Genomic DNA, 17,055 nt, shown 5'->3' on the forward strand with positions numbered 1-17,055 from the left:
TTGACTGCCAAGGATATGTCCTTAAGGAAAAAACAATACATACATCTCTTTGTTTCAATTATATCTTCCTATATATATGAAGGTTTTTGAAGTTAGCCAGGTGCGCGCGTGCACACACACACACACACACAATTTTTTTTTTTTTGCCTCTGTATGCCTATTGTACTCTGTTAAAATTTGGAAAATAGATATGAAGTCGTGACAAGCACATGAAGTTAGCTGATAATAAGTTTTAAATGTTTTTCCCTTATGCGAAATAGCATCCTCACCGTCCCAAGTGGAGAATTATTTCCCAGCCTTGGAGATTTCCAGCCAGGTGTTTATTATGGCTCTGTGCTGGTTCCAAACTGTGCGACAAGAGATGCAAATTGAAGTCTTTATGTCATTGGTTTGTGGGGCAGCCCACAGAGAAATAAAAATGTGTTTGTAAACTCTGAACATAGGTGGGCATTTTTGAAAGCCTCCAGATCTGACAGAATGATTTCCAACTAAGAGTGCAGTATTGTTTATTACAACTTTGAGTGGCAGTCTAATATATTAAATCAGTTCAGAAGATTGTAAAATGCATTAGCATTAGCAATTTAATACCTTCAACAAATTTAACTGTCACTCAGGAGCATATCTGCCCTTGTAAAAAAAAAAAATAGCCAAAAATGAAACTCCCTTCTTGATGGGCAATAATGTTGAAGGAGACAAAAGCTTTTCCATGTACTCAGACGCACACAGAAAGGGTACACTGCATTTAGTAAAATTAAGTGGCACAAAATTAATATAAGCATTTGCTGGTGCCTGACAACTTGAAGCCTTCAAAATACATTTGACAAAATGATGAACTGGGCACCACCTACCACCCAAGAAATCTTGCTCATGAAAATGCATGGGAGATGTCTCTTCATCAGATAATGGTCTTCCTGCTTCCATGACTACCTGTGAACATTGCTCTTCTTCCATTGAGAAGGATGTTTATGCAGTGTTCTTACTAGCATGGTAAATAGCTTGGTAAATGTTACTGCTCTGCTGTTAATTGAAAAAAAGCAGAACATGAAACTCCATATAAAATATAATAACAATATTATGAAATTATTATTGAAAGCCTATAAAGGAAGTAACACCATCACTGAGCATGTTTGCCAGAGACTGACTACTTTATCATTGAAGCCTTTCAAACAAATTTGTGAGGTAGTTACTTTATAGATGGAGGAACTAAGTCCTAGAGAGTGAAAGTAACTTGAGAGTCCCCAGCTCATAAATGAGAGCCAGGGCTATTAATTCTGTTAATTATAAACACTCTGCTAGGGTACGTGGGATATGATACTTCATGCCAGGAGTCTTGGAGGCAGTAGAGACATTAATCTTCACAGGCCTACTAGAGCCAATAAATACTTTTTTCCTATTGTACAGATGGGATATCTATGACTTATTAAAAATAAGGAGCCAAATTCTCATACTTTCTAATCCTGTGATTATGCAACAAATTAGCAGGAGACAAAAATGTTATTTGGTAGCGAGGTTAAGATTATTTAATATTTTAAATAAGGTATGTGTATGTGGGTGGATAGAGAGATAGACAGATAAATGTTAGGTGCTCAGTAACTTTTCATTCATATATGTACCTAGAATGATCTAGTAATTCCATAGCTGAATGGTGAGTAGGAAAAACCAATTGTTACTTCGTCATGCCCACCAACTTCTGATTAAAGTGTTTTTATTTTGTGCCTCCTCTACCCCAGCTCGTCTCCTGGACCCTGTGGAAGTTAACCTCCCACTGGGTTCTGGGGTCATCAGAAATATATACACATTGAGTCAGATTATTTTACGTTGAAAAGAGCCGCAGTTTTAGTATTCAAATCTAATTCAGTCATCTTATTTCTTAATGCATAATTTATTTTATAAACCCAATATAAATATAGCTTAATATAAAATTGAAATAATATACTTTGAATTAACACATGCAAATTTTGAGGATAGTTTCTGGCTTATTATGAACAATCAATAAACTGTTGTTTCCTTTCTTACTTGATTTCCAAAAATTCAAATCCTGGAAATTTTACCAGCCTTTCTTCTCTGTAGGAAGGTGAACAAAACCCCAAACCATTCTTTTTTTTTTTTTTTTTTTTACTTTAAAAAGAAGTAAAGATACTTAGGACAAGGAGTTTTGAAGATATACAAAAGGAGACAGTCCAATAAACCTGATGTATTTGATACCCATCCTGTTTCATGTGTGTTTTATCTACTACAATATCTCCCACCCCTTATTCTGAAGTAAATAATTTCTTGTAGAACTTTTAGTATCTATCTCTAACAGATAAGACTGTTAGGAAAAAAATTTGCGATTCATTATCACACCTTAAAAATAAGATTAATTCCTTAACGTAATTAGTATCCAATCAGAGTTCACATTTCTTGAATTTGAAGGGTGTATTCATTTGAACATTAATAAGGTCTATATATTGTAATTATTGGACGTATTCTACATCCTTTCTTCTTTGTTCTATAGGTTCCCTCCCCCCCCCTTTTTTTAACAGAAATTGAACTGTTCTGTAGATTTATCCACAGTCTATATTTTAATGCTTACATTCCTGTAGTGTAGTTTAGTGAGTTTCTAATGCTTCTATTAGCTGTAATTGTTGGAAATCATTAATATTCATTTGTTTTTGATGTATAAAGTGGCAACTTTGTGGTTCAACTGATACTTTCTGTAAATTGTTAGTTAGATCTAGAGTAGACCTAGGCGGCCTTTGATAACTTACCTCCTTCAGATATGATAACATCTTTTATACTTTCGGCACCAGACTGGGAGGCTGCTCACAGTCTACATACCATGGGTGTTTTTTTTGTATTTTAGGTTAGTCACTGTTTTGAGGTTTTTCGTTGCATAAAGAAAGCATATATTATAGTTTTAAAGTGAGTTCACTTTGACACTTCCAAATTAACTCAGGGTTTCACTTAATCTCATCAATTTTATATCACATTGCTGTTTAATCATGGTAAAATGTGAATTTTCTTTATGCCATATCACATATAATAGTATCAACATTATTACCAAAATATGACTGAAAAGACTTTGGTTCATTGACTTACTTACTTACAGTCCTTTATATTCAGAAGACTATCACCCACTAGAGATGTGCAGAAAAATGAAACAATTTCCTTCAATGTGGTTATGCCAGCCTTTGTGTAATAACATCATGTTTTCATGCCACTTTTAATTTTTAGGATTTTTAAAAATTATTGTAAAACAAGGATGTACATTGTGTATAACAGTTCCAGAATCAATCTACTCAACAAGATCTATACATATAAGTCTGACTCCTATCTGTTTCTCATCTTTCGCTCTCCCTTTCCTTAAATGTAACCCTTTTATTTTACAGCTTTTTTTTTAAATTGCCTTTTCTTGAAATCCAAAGATAGTCCATGCTTGCGGTAGCATGGAATACATACATACTCCACCTGGATTTAGTTTTACTTAAAAATATATGCTAAAGGATATGTTCATATTTAAAATTGTATTCTTCATTTCTTTCTTAGGTGCACAGTATACTGTTTGGTTCGTCTCTTATTTACGTATTTGTTACAGTTAATAGCCTTGTTCATATGTCTTTTTAATATGTTGTGACTCTATGCTTTGGATAGATTTCTAGAAATGTGTTTCACTAAATAGTAAATGAATATGTCATCTAGGTGTAGCCAAGTTTCTTTCTGCAAGAGTTCTAGAATTTTGTATTTTATCAGCAATGTAGGAGAGGTCTATTTGTCCACACTTTTTGCACAGAGTGTATTATCAAGCTTCTGGAATTTTGCCAGTCTGATAGGTGGGAAAAGTAATCTTAGCAAAGTATTAATTTGCATTTCTTTTTTTAATAAGTCAAGTTGAACATCTTTCCAAATGGTTGGAGGCATTCATGTTTTCATTTGAACTGCCCAGTTTTTCTGTGGCATTATTGGCACTTTTTTCCCTTAGTCTTTCTTCTCTGCTTCTTTATGTATTGGGGATATCAATCCTTTGTCAGTGATACAAGTGGCAAACAATTTTTTTCACCTTATTGTTTGTCTTTTTATTTTGCTTATCTTAATAAATTTTAGTCGAATTTATCAGTCCTCTTATTTAAAAAAAAAACTAGTGTCTTTTATTGGCTCTGAGAAAACTAGTTTCTTAATTTCTGGGGTCTTTTATAAAGTTTGACTTTAACCTTTTCCAGCACAACCTTACGAACAACGACTCTGGTAGCTTCATGTCTGTATTCAATGAGCATGACCTGAGAGTTACTGAACGTTTTCTACTTGAGTTACTTTGTCTTTCCACAAATATTTATGATAACTTCTCTGGCTTTCCTATAACACATATACAGTGTTGTGATTGGTTTCTGACACTTGAAGGAATTGCTAATTATACAGCCTTCCCAAAGAATGTGCTATTGCTTTGCTGCTAAATGCACGAATTTTGCTATAAAGAGATGTGTGGTCTCACCTGGAGGATTACAATCTGTGAGGCTCATATTAGTGAATGATGCTGACAGGGAGCTATGCATGCCATCCTTGGGGAGGGAGCAGTCTTGAGACTTCTAACTAATCCTGAGCATGAAAATCCTACTCCATATTTTCTTCTTCCACAACTGGGTATATTTTACTTGTTAATTATTTTTATGATGTCATACTCTCAGGGTACCAAGTTTCATATTTGTTTTATCTTTTGCAAACATTTATTTTTTGTTCTTGGAATTAAGTGTGCACAGCATGGAAACACAATTGATCACACTATGGCAAGATACACACATCTTTTCCTTTTAGTTTGAGAATAAAAATATTGAAAAGATTGCATTAATCATCTCTAAAGAAAACACACCTAAGCAACAGAAATTTCTGTTTTCTTTTTTTTTTAAAGCTTATTTATTTATTTTTGAGAGGGAGAGAGACAGGGGGAGAGAGAGCGTGCAACACAGAAGAGGGGCACATAGAGAGGGAGAGAGAGAATCCTGATTCGACTTCCTGCTGTCAGTGTAGAACCTGATGCGGGGCTTGAACTCATGAACCATGAGATCATAAACTGAGCCAAAACCAAGAGTCTGAGGCTTAACTGACTGAGCCACCCAGGCGGCCCACATTAGCATTTTTAAAGGAGGTAGCAAGACTCTAAGTAGAAGCAAGAGAAGTAGAAGCAAGAGTTCTATAATGAAGCTCTTTGCTAGGATGTGAGTGTAATTCAGCATTTCAATATCATATTATGTGGTGATCCAGATTTTTCAGGGAGCAGTGTGAGTTTCCTTGACATAATAGTGAAAACTTGTACAGAGGTAGCATGTCTACTTTGTTCATTATCCTATTTGCCCAGTTTTGCACGATGGCTGCCTTGTTTTAAGAGCTCAGTTAAATCCAAATAATTGATATATTATTAATCACCACTCTTGACTCTGATATAAGATCTACCTGGCTTCTCCATCATTTTGACCTAATCTTTCGTTACTCATGGTGTGCCCATTCCTACTGATACTCTTGTTAAATTCCCACTTCTCTGATTCTCACAATTTCCTAGGACAGAACTTGGAGTGAATACTTTGAGATGTTCTAGTCGTAGACCATGGCTAACCACTTCTACTCCTGGAAATCCCATCCTAATGTTAGCACTCTAACCAAAAGCCTTGCTGAGCTCATCCCTATGACATGTCAGGATGTCAGAAACTTTTGATAACTAGGAAGAATAATACAAGGAATGTCCTTTCACAAACCAGAAAATTCACTGCTGGTCTTGGTTGTTTTGTTGTTCGGTGTGTTTTTTCATCAAAGCCTTATTTAATAGAGGTAAATGATACTACTTAACTTATAGTGAAATGTATTGATTTTCTCTGCTTCCTCAAAGGTGACCTCCAGGCAACTGTAGACTCTAAATTATAGCAAGGCAAACAGATATTATAGATTTAGCTCAGCAGTTTGAAACCTATCAGCCAGTTAATTCCCACCTCCCTTTACAGTCCATTAAATACTCTATTTTTAATTGCAGTTATAATATTTATTTTCTCACTCTCACCTGTTTGGATATGCTGCATTTCTTTGGTAATTTCTCTAGAGATTTGTGCTTGGATTTAATTTATTTTCTTCATATTATCTTCAGTGCATTTGTCCTTTTATTCAGGTGTGTTTGGAACCTCTTTGAAGTTGATTTTCTAAAATTTCGAATAATTTTTTGATAAAATGGAAAAAGTCTACATAACTTTAAGTGATGCAAACATACCAAGGTATTTCCTTGTTTAGTACATGAGAGCAATACATCCTAAATATGGGTGAGAAAGCTAGTGTAACAAACTAACAGTCAACTCGCATAATTAAAGGGTCAGGATTTACTTGTTCTGTTAAATTTGAGTTTATTTCATTTTGATAAATATACTCATCAAAAGTAAATGACTATGCAGACTATCATAGAGAAAAAATAGATGAAAGATAGTAATATTTGTAAAATAGAATATACTCCTGTTCTCAGTTATAGGTCTAATAATTCCTACCTTCAGTAGTAACTCAAGAAATTTGATTTTCATACATTTCATGATCATATTTTCAGTGTTGAGTGTGATTTGTGACAATAAAGAAGAAATTACTTTTGGGCTGATTTTATCATGATATAAACATATTTAATTCATTGATTTAATCCAGTTCCTACACTAAGAGTTAAGTGGTATGTTATAATCCTGAATGATTTTAACTTAGTGTTAGTCATATCACTTATTAATGTAGTAAGCCTTTTTTCATTGTCTCCTGTGAGCCACGACCTGGCTGCTGTTGTTCAGCACTAGGGATTCAGCATGGAGAAAGACCAACTTGGCTCCTACCCTCAAAGTTGAGTCTTGGCCAGCTCTCAACAAATAAATTGGTAGTATAATAACCATCTTTTATAAGTATATACTATCCTCGAATTATGTATTTGATATCTATTGTGCACTTTCACATCTTATTTATTTATTAGTGCTTGACATTCAAATGCCTTGCACACAGGCCATTGTTGAATATGATGATTAATTTGGGGTAGGAAAAGTGAAAACATGAATGAAAAGAAAGAACGAATAAGTGGCCAAAACTATCCCTCCTAGTAATTTACCAGATCTCGTGGATTTTTCCTACTTTGGTATTTCCAGAAAGCTCCAAATAGGAGATTTAGTACATTTTAACCTAGTGCTATCTTTTTTTTATCTCTCTAATTGACCTCAGTGCTATAACTCTTCCTTACTTTAGATATGTTATTTTAAATACCATACTCTGGAGGGGCACCTGGGTGGCTCAGTCTGTTAAGCATCCAACTTTGGCTCAGGTTATGGTCTTGCAGTTCATAAGTTCAAACCCTGTGTCGGGCTCCGTGCTTAAAACTCAGAGCCCGCAGCCTGCTTTGGATTCTGTATCTCACCGTCTCTTTGGCTCTCCCCTACTCGTGCTCCCTCTCGCTCCCCCTCTCTCTCTCCTCTGTCTCTCAAAAATAAACAAACATTAAAAAATTAAAAAAAAATAAAAATACTATATTCTGAAAAGTTACTCATGAAGACATGTCAATTTGTTTAGAAATTTCCCATATTTCTTTGTTTTTGGTTGGCATCATCTGAGTCCAATTTTGACAGAATTCATAGAAAAGAGATCATTGAAACCTTCATTATATATGATGAATAAGGGAAGCAATTAATAGTTAGCCTTTTATTTATAAAATTTGGAATTTTTACATGATGTCTTTTATTCTATATGATTTCAGTATATAGCATGTTAACTCTTGCTCAGTGCCTTAATTAGGGCCATTTAAATCAAACAGCACTGATGTGTCTGTTTAGCAGCTTGTATCTGAATGTTTAATACACATACTTGAAAAATTTGAATGAGGACGACAGAAGTTGGTTTCAAAGCAAGTATGTAAAGTGGGGATCCCTGGGAATAATTAATTCATAAAAAGCCCATCAAATAGGTCAATTATGAATAAATTCCAGCTATGGTCACAATGATAAATGTTTGCATTATAATAAATATAGTTTGAAATATTTCTAACTGAAAATAAATATTAGCATTAATTCCTAGTATTAGCATGGCTGTAGTGTGGATTGCTACAAATGAACTGGAATAGTTGTCAAGACTGGCTTCTGGGGGAGGGGGTTCAGCTGTTGATGGTAGGCAAGTCACGCGAGTTCTCTAGACACCAGCTTTCTTCTCAAAATGAGGGTTTAGTAAACGCATTATGTTTTCCATCTAGCTCTTCCAGTGCATGACTCAGTTATTCCCACATTAAATGTTAAGTAGCTTTTAGGGTAGTAAATCCTAATTTTAAAAAGAACTATTTTGAAGCATAAGGACTATAGTTGGTGATACTGTAATAGTGGTATAATGGGACAGATGGTAGATAAACTTGTGAACAGAGCATAATGTATAAACTTGTCAAATCACTAAGTTGTACACCTGAAACTAATGTAACACCGTGTTTCAATTACACTCAAGAAAGAGAAAGAAAAAGAAAGAACTTTCTATTTTGAAAATAAATGGAAAAATAGACATGCTATTTTGAAAACTAAGACTATTGCAGCAAATTGCAGAAATAACCGTAAACTCTTCTCCTCCCTTTATTCATGCCCTTGCAACATGACTCCCCACATCCTACTTAGAAAAACTGAGTCTGTTTTCCAACTTCTTGAATCTGGGAAAATTTGCTTTGGACAGGAGAATGAGCTAGTGTTGTATTAGTTTGGGAGTTAGTTCACCAGAGACCTCACAAACTTCTGGTCTCTCTGTTGGAATCCTGAGATCTAACCTAGGATAGGTTGCTGCATGGATCAATGGCAATGTGGGTCAGATACTAATCTGCCAAGCTCTGTGAAAGAGTCTAGTCAAAACTGGCATGGCTGCTCAAACAACTGATTGCAGATGTTTAAGTTCAGCAGGGACTGGAGTAACCACCAAGCTTAACTAAGTCCTAACTCCCAACCCCGCAAATAATGAGCTGAATAATTTTTTAATAAGCCATTTATTATGGGGGAGTGTTTTGTCATGCAGCAAAAACTAACTGATACAACTATGAAGTCCTAAGTTCTCCAAGATAAAATAAGAGTCATAGAATAGATGCAAATATGAATTGGAAACAGATTTTGTCCTCAGGATTTTATAATATGTCCAGTGTTGTAAGAAATGAATTCAAAGAACTACTTCATGGAGTATGAAAGTGGTAAAGTTTTATAAGGAGATGAGCAAGATAGGAGTAGAAAGTCAGAGTTCAGATTGAGAGAAAGAGGTGGAGAATAAAAAATGGTAAGTTATTTAATCAATGCAAGCCTAATATAATATAGTATAGTGCCTGTGGTATGTTAGAAATTGAAATAATGATTATATGGAAATAAATGAAAACTTTTTTATATCTTATTGCCCAAATAATCTTTATTATGGTCATATATATTTTATTATATGAAATAATGAAATTTTGTATGCCTGTTTTTATTACAAAAAATGGAACCTTTAAATAGCATTGTCCCATATACCATCGACAATACTGCATACTTTGTTACTTAATTTCTCGGTGGTATAGAGCAAAATTTGATAAAAGCCAAACGGTTATCTCTGAGTCTGTCATTGTGATGGTCTGTTTTGACTTCATTGAAAACTACGTAGAAGCATCAATGTCAAAGTCACATGATGTTGTTATTTGCACTATATCAAAGTCATGAACCAAATTGTGTCCTACTATTAAGAAAAAGCCAGATTATTTTCGTTTCTATTGCTAGAAAACAGGGACAATATCCAATCTATTGGTAAAAAAAAATAAATCAGTAAACCTCAGGCTTTCAACAGTCCTGTAGGATGATTTATTACAAAATTTTGTGTGGATATATATTATCTTGTGTGGCAAATATGATTTGTTTTGAATTAGATTGCTGTTATAATTAGGAAGAGAACTTACACCTCTTTTAGTATAATTCAATTTTGTGGACATGACTTGACAGGTACTATCTTTCCCATACTACAAAACTCTATAACAAACTGCATAAAATTATGTTAAAATCTTTTACCTTTTATATCAGTGAGAAAACATTCCATAAGCCAAGCAGAAGATATGTATTTTAATATGAAAAATATGTAATTCAGACTTTGTGAAACTACTCCATTTCTATTAACCATCTTATTCTACTTATTAATATACTCTATGGTTGTCAGACAACATGTTATTTTTGGAAATATTGGAAAGATAAAGTCATTTTATATTGACTACTACATAACGGTAAGATGAGTGCATGTGTATCAAAGGAAAATATTTTTTTTTAATGAAGATGTTGATAAGTATTAAGATATTTAAGTTCAAAGCTTAGAAAGTAGATTAGTGCCTGAGATATAAATTATGCTTTATTAATCCATGGAAAGGTACTGAATGTGACCTCCATGTCAGCATGGAAGGGAGGGGGGAGGGAAAGAAAGAGGGGAGGAAGAGGGTAAAGAAAGGAGTCTAGGTTAAAATATTACAAAGAAAATGTAAAAAGGCCTGAGAAGCAGTGGCCACTGAAACAGGTTCAATTGTGTGAAGTGAGGAGGTACCGAAGTCTGAGAGGAGGGGAATGGGAAGGGACTAAGGATAGGCTGGGAGATGACAACAATGAAGATGGAACATTCTTCTTTGGGGTTTGGCTATAAAAGGGAATACAATATGTTTGGGAGGCTGGGTAAAAAGTGGCTCCCAAGGAAGCTTTTGTTTTGTTTATTTTTTTTTTCAACGTTTATTTATTTTTGGAACAGAGAGAGACAGAGCATGAATGGGGGAGGGGCAGAGAGAGAGGGAGACACAGAATCGGAAACAGGCTCCAGGCTCTGAGCTGTCAGCACAGAGCCCGACGCGGGGCTCGAACTCACGGACCGCGAGATCGTGACCTGGCTGAAGTCGGACGCTTAACCGACTGCGCCACCCAGGCGCCCGTTTTGTTTATTTTTAAAGGTACAAGCTGTCAGTGTGTTGACATGCTGATGGCAGGATGCTGTAGAGACAGAAAATTAAAAGATACAGGAGAAACGGGGGATGAATTGTCAATAAAGTCATTGATTAGATGAGGACAGATAGGCACCAGAATCACGTTTTGCAGGTGGTTCCCCTAGCTCACTGAGCCATATGTAAGACTGCATGGGGTCTTGCCAGGACCCTCAGTTGGTTATCCCAGCATATTACGTAGTTGTGTCCCATTAAGAAAAATAACAGCACCAGGAAGTTTGCACAGATACTAGCTCTGTCTGTGTATCAAAAAAGATTTTAAATAGCAAAAGTTCAATGGAGGAAATTTTCAAGATCTAATTGGATTTATCAATCAATTCATGAATCAGGCATCATCTCATCTAGCAAATAGAGGGGGAATCCAGAGGTCTACAGAAAAAGAAAGATTTTTTAAAGATGGAGAGGGGGCAGAAAAAAGAAAGTTATTAGCAAAGAATCCATTTTAGGCAAAGTCACCCTCCTGAGGAGAACTGAAGAGGTATATCAGTAAAGTTCATAGTATCGACCAGGAAATTCCTACATTGACTGGTTAAAGTTTACGTGCCTGAGGGGTTTGAAACTGCAATTAGGTTAGCTTTTAAGTCTTGGTTAAGTAACTTGGGGTCTTCAGTGATGACTTTTGGGGCCCGAGGTTTTCTTTTTAACACTTTGGAGTAAAATTTCTTCTTCAAATTTTGTACTTTCTCCTGTCTAAAAGAAAATTGCCTTTGTTAGGTGACAAAGGTGTTTTTAAAATATTCTTAATCTAATCTGAAACACTTTCTGTGTGTTATTGAATACTCTAACAATGTTGGTAGCACAGATCATTAAGGATCTTTATTATCAAACATAGAGTGAATCTAAGGGAAAAAAGAAAACTATAGAATACAAAAATCAACTGCTTTTTTTTGATACTAATGGTCAAAGTCTGTATTTTGACACTTGTGAAAATATGAATTGTTATCCCTCATTCTTCTAGAGGTGATGCTCCAACGATGCCTGCTATTCTCCGACAAAAACATTTTATCAACTACTTGAACATGGTAACTAAAAGTGACCCACTTGGCCTAAAACATGTCAACTGTATTGACCCTTGAACAATGCAGGAGTTAAGGGCACCTACCCTTAGCACAGATGAAAATTGGTGTATAATATTTGACCCCCCAAAACTTAGTTACTAATAGACGACTATTGACAGGAAGCCTTACCAATAACATAAACAGTTGATTAACACACATTTTGTATAAGTTTTATATACTGTATTCTTACAATAAAGGAAGCTAGAGAAAATAAAAGGCTATTAAGAAAATCAGGAAGAGAAGATACCTTTATAGTACTGTACTGTATTTATAGGAAAAAAATTCCGGATAAAAGTGGACCCATGCAGTTCAAACCCATGTTGCTCAAGGGTCAGCTATGATATTATTTTGATCCCCCTATCACCCTTCTCCAAAAATCTGTAACTTTGATTTTTGGTTTTAAATGATCCCATCTTTATTTTCTGCTAATATCCTGAAAATGAATCATTTAATGTACCTCAAAATTCTTTGCAAATCCCTTTTAGGAAGTAGGACAACAAACCATCACATTTTAACAAGAATATATATGTATGTGTATTAGAAAAACAGGAGACCTGCAGATTGTTTCAGTCCTAGCCTCGTGTAGTTTAAAACTGATACTAGGATCAAGGGAAGACAAGTCAGCAAGGGAAATTCTTGAGATTTAGTGTCATGATCTACTTTTCAAATGTAATAGATTCAACTAGTGGCCCTTGTGCTCCTGAAGACTAATGTGGCCTTGAATAAGTCAATTCCCTTTTCCCCCATGAATATACCCGTTCTCTCCTGTAAGCTCTATGCCATGTTCATACACCCCATCTCACATTCATTATTTCAGTGGTGACAATGGCACTTTAGGCATCTGTCTTAGCACCTAAAATCCTTGAGCTTTAATGTCATGAGTAAGAACTGCCATCTAAAAAAAAGTTATCATGAAAAGTTATGCAAGGTCTGAAAAATCAGTGAACAGTTACCAAGGGATCTTTGTGAAGAGGTAATGTTTGAATCTTTGAACAGAAATGCAATAGCATGTCAATAACTAATAAGTTGCATCCTTTAAAATTCTTTCCATCTTTTGTTTTTGTATCTCAAAACAAAATATTTGGCTTAGCTTATGTGCCTACTAATTACACAGTTTTTCAGATATTGTTAATTTTTGGAACATGGAACTAATTAACTAGCCCTGTTAAAGGAATTAAATGAGAGTGATGTTTCCCTAATACATAATTGTATTTCTGAACTAGACTCCAGACATTTTGAGTGGTTGGGTCACATATTAAATAAAATATTTTGTGCCTTTAAAAAGATTTCTGATAATGCTTCTTGACTCTTTCTCAAGAGCTCTGAATAAACTTCTGATTTTAGTTTTCAAAATGATCTTCATCTCCCTTTATTGGAAAATGTCACTTTATCAATCCTTTAGCAATAAATTCCTGCTGTGGCTTGACCTCTCTCAGTAACTTTTGTGACTTTACAATTCATTCCTTTAAGTGGAGCTGTCATTTTGGTATGATCCTTGGTTTAATCCTGTTAAACTCTTAAAACCATCCCATTTTATATATGTTGAACACTTCGTTGAAATGTAAGACACTTTTACAATCCATTTTTCATTTCCAAAGCTGCTGCTGTAGAGACTCCACCTGAAATCGTGGTCTCTCCAAGCAGACTGACATGCCTAAAATTGTATCGTCATCCCTTTCATTTATTGTACTTGTCATTTCTTTTTCTGTTCCCATTCTCTATGGTCCTAAGTGTGTCCTAAAACTCCCATTATGTTTCTCACTGGGTAATAAAATTCACCCCCAACTTCTAAGGGGTGTGAAAGAGATCTCCCTTTTCATAGAAAAATAGAGCACTATATCTGCAATTCATAGTTCCCTTTTTCATTCTGGCCTCATCATTTACCAGCTATATGACCTGAGCAAATCACAAATCCCTTTATTAATCACTAGTTCTGTCTACTTTAAATAATTTTCAGTGATACCACAAGCCCGATGAGAAAAATGCACAAAGGCATAGCCACCATCTGTGTCACTTTGCTAAATCTATTTGAAAGAGGATTAGAAAGCTAAAGGGTGTTGAGCACCTAATATATACCAAGGACTGAACTTTGTATTTTATTTTTTTTTAATTTTTTTTTCAACGTTTATTTATTTTTGGGACAGAGAGAGACAGAGCATGAACGGGGGAGGGGCAGAGAGAGAGGGAGACACAGAATCGGAAACAGGTTCCAGGCTCTGAGCCATCAGCCCAGAGCCTGACGCGGGGCTCGAACTCCCGGACCGTGAGATCGTGACCTGGCTGAAGTCGGACGCCTCACCAAATGCGCCACCCAGGCGCCCCTGAACTTTGTATTTTAAAGTTATTCAGAAATGTTGCCACTAAAGTTGTTACAAAGAATATCAATTAGTCTTGACTTATGAGTTGTGTAGATCTGCTTTGGTGAAAAAGAATCTGCTTTGGTTAAAAAGATCTGCTTTTGGTTAAAAGAATGCAGTCACTCTTTTAGTCTCTACAAGTCTCAGTGCCGTCTAATATTACTTCATTGTAGGATTACTTTACAGATTAATGAAATCAGATAAATCATATAAAGATTAATGAAATTATATAAAGAGTAAAATAGCTCACAGACAGGTTTTCAATAAGGGTGAGTTAGCAGTAGTTATGATCATGGTCCTGGTGGCGGGTAATAGGCACACGATTTCTACCTTACGAATGACTCGAGTACCTCAAATGTGCCTAACATTTCTGATATAATAGGCATCTAAAAATGCATATTTCATTTTAGTTTTTTAAAGGTGATAGTGTGATTAGGTGTTCAGGGAGGCCCACAAAACTCCCTTAACTGCTAATAGTGATAGATTGTTTTGTTCCCAGGACTTCGTAGTTAGGTCATCCTGAAGTACCATCCCTGCACATTTAGGCTTTTAAAACTTGCCAAGAAAACCAAAATCAGCCAATTTGGCAGTGTGTCTTACAGAATAAAACTACTTTATAATAGTACTCCAAAATGATGATACCGTAAAGCTATTGCAATATAGACTTGGTAAATATTGAGAGTTGCTAGTGTAACCTGTTGCCATGAGGAGACAAATCTCAGGTCTAACTAGAGATGGGAAGCCTCCATCCCTATCCAGAAACAGGGACTTCTCCTCAATCTTTGAATCCGTTATCTTAGGCTACAATTGGAAAATAAGAGTTTATTTTTTCCAAATATTATTGGAAATACACTTTTTTAAAACTGTCCAACCACAGTTCCATTGCTTGAGTATTTTAAGTATTTTATTTGTGTTTTGTTTGTTTTCAGGCTCTCATTATGATCTTGATTTCAGAGCCCTTATTTTCCCAATAAGGTCACCTTTAAGAGATGATGACTGATTTGTTTTATTGAATCCAACATAAATATCTGGTTGAGTTAATTAGTAATAACCTTTATCATTTTACATGAATTGCCTAGGAAAAGTGATAGCAGTAGCTGACTTTAAATTCACATTTTTGTTCAACTGAGAATTCCAAATTTTGTTCCAGGAAATTTTGGTATGTTGCACATACTATAAGTGATCAGAAAAGGGAGAGTTTCTATTATACATTGTTTCTCAAAATGTTCTGCCCATACTATTTGTGGAATATGAGATGATTTTAGGTAGTGCATGAACTTTATTTAAAAATGCGTATTAGGGGCACCTAGGTTGCTCAGTGGGTTAACTGTCCAGCTTTGGCTGAGGTCATGATTTCACGGTTCATGAGTTCAAGCCCCTCGTCAGGCTCTGTGCTGATAGCTGAAGCCTGGAGCGTGCTTCGGATTCTGTGTCCCTCTCTCTCTCCCCCTCCCTCACTCATGCTTTCTCTCTCCCTCTCCCTCTCTCCTTACCTCTCTCTCTCTCTCTCTCTCTCTCTCTCTCTCTCTTCCTCTTTCTCCTTCTCTCTCCCTCTCTCTCCCTCCCTCAAAAAGGAAGGAAGGAAGGAAGGAAGAAAGAGTAATTTAAGAGTGTGTATTAACTTGATGTGTACTAGCAAATGTAAGTGACATCTCAATTCCATTATGTCACAAATATTATTGCTTAGGTTATTACAAAAAAAGTTGTTAGATGTAAAGTGGATTTAGAGAACACATTAAGTTAATATACAGATGTTTGGGGCTTTGGAAACTTGGTGAAAGCAATGTAGAATTTTGCAGACCATTGGTGAAATCAAAGATGATTGGGGAAAGATGATTTCAAATTCCCAACTTAGTTTATGGTTGGTGTGCTGGAACGTTTGTCATACAACCTCTGCAGAAATGTGTGATTCAGAGTTCAGATGTGTATGTGGCTGGAAGAAGATAAAAAAATAACATCTTGAAGGTGTATATTAGTGGAAATTGGTAGGAGAGACAAAGGGGCATATTATTGTGATATGAATACATGGTTAGCACATAAACAGTAACAATGGATTTCATGGTCAAATAAACTAAGTTAAGCATGTTTCTTCTCTCCAGGTTTTCTTATCATTGTTATGATGCTAATTGCAGTGTGGATCAACAAAAATGGGCTGAAATATAAGCGATTTCCTAAGTGCATTTGACCACAAACGTGTTCTCTTTAAAAATGTCTATCTATACTTTACAGATGCAGAGTGTTTAGGCCAACACTTGGTGACTGTCAAAAGAATAATGTTGGAGGAAAACACATTAAACAGATGATTCTCTTGAACTTTTCAATAGCAGGAACTAATTTTTCTCCATCTCTACATTCCTATTGTCTGGATATAGCAACTGTCAAAAAATAATGTATGAAAGGGTCTCATAATTCATCAGATTTAAGGCATTAGAAAGTACAGGATGAGGTACCATCTTAATTGTGAATTAAATTGAGTTACTAGAAGGAATATAAATGAAATAGCTGAAATTTGGGAGATGTTTGATCTTCTCCATGAACTTCACTTTTACTAATGTTTCCTGCTTTTTGCTCTGAATTTAGAATGAACAACTCTGTATAGATGATCCACAAGCTCCTCAAAGCCTAAGATAAAACTGCCTTCCTCAGATGTGTTTTTCCTCTT

This window comes from Herpailurus yagouaroundi, unplaced genomic scaffold (genome assembly GCF_014898765.1).
Source record: "Herpailurus yagouaroundi ecotype Mexico unplaced genomic scaffold, PumYag 190, whole genome shotgun sequence".
Lineage (NCBI taxonomy): Eukaryota > Metazoa > Chordata > Mammalia > Carnivora > Felidae > Herpailurus > Herpailurus yagouaroundi.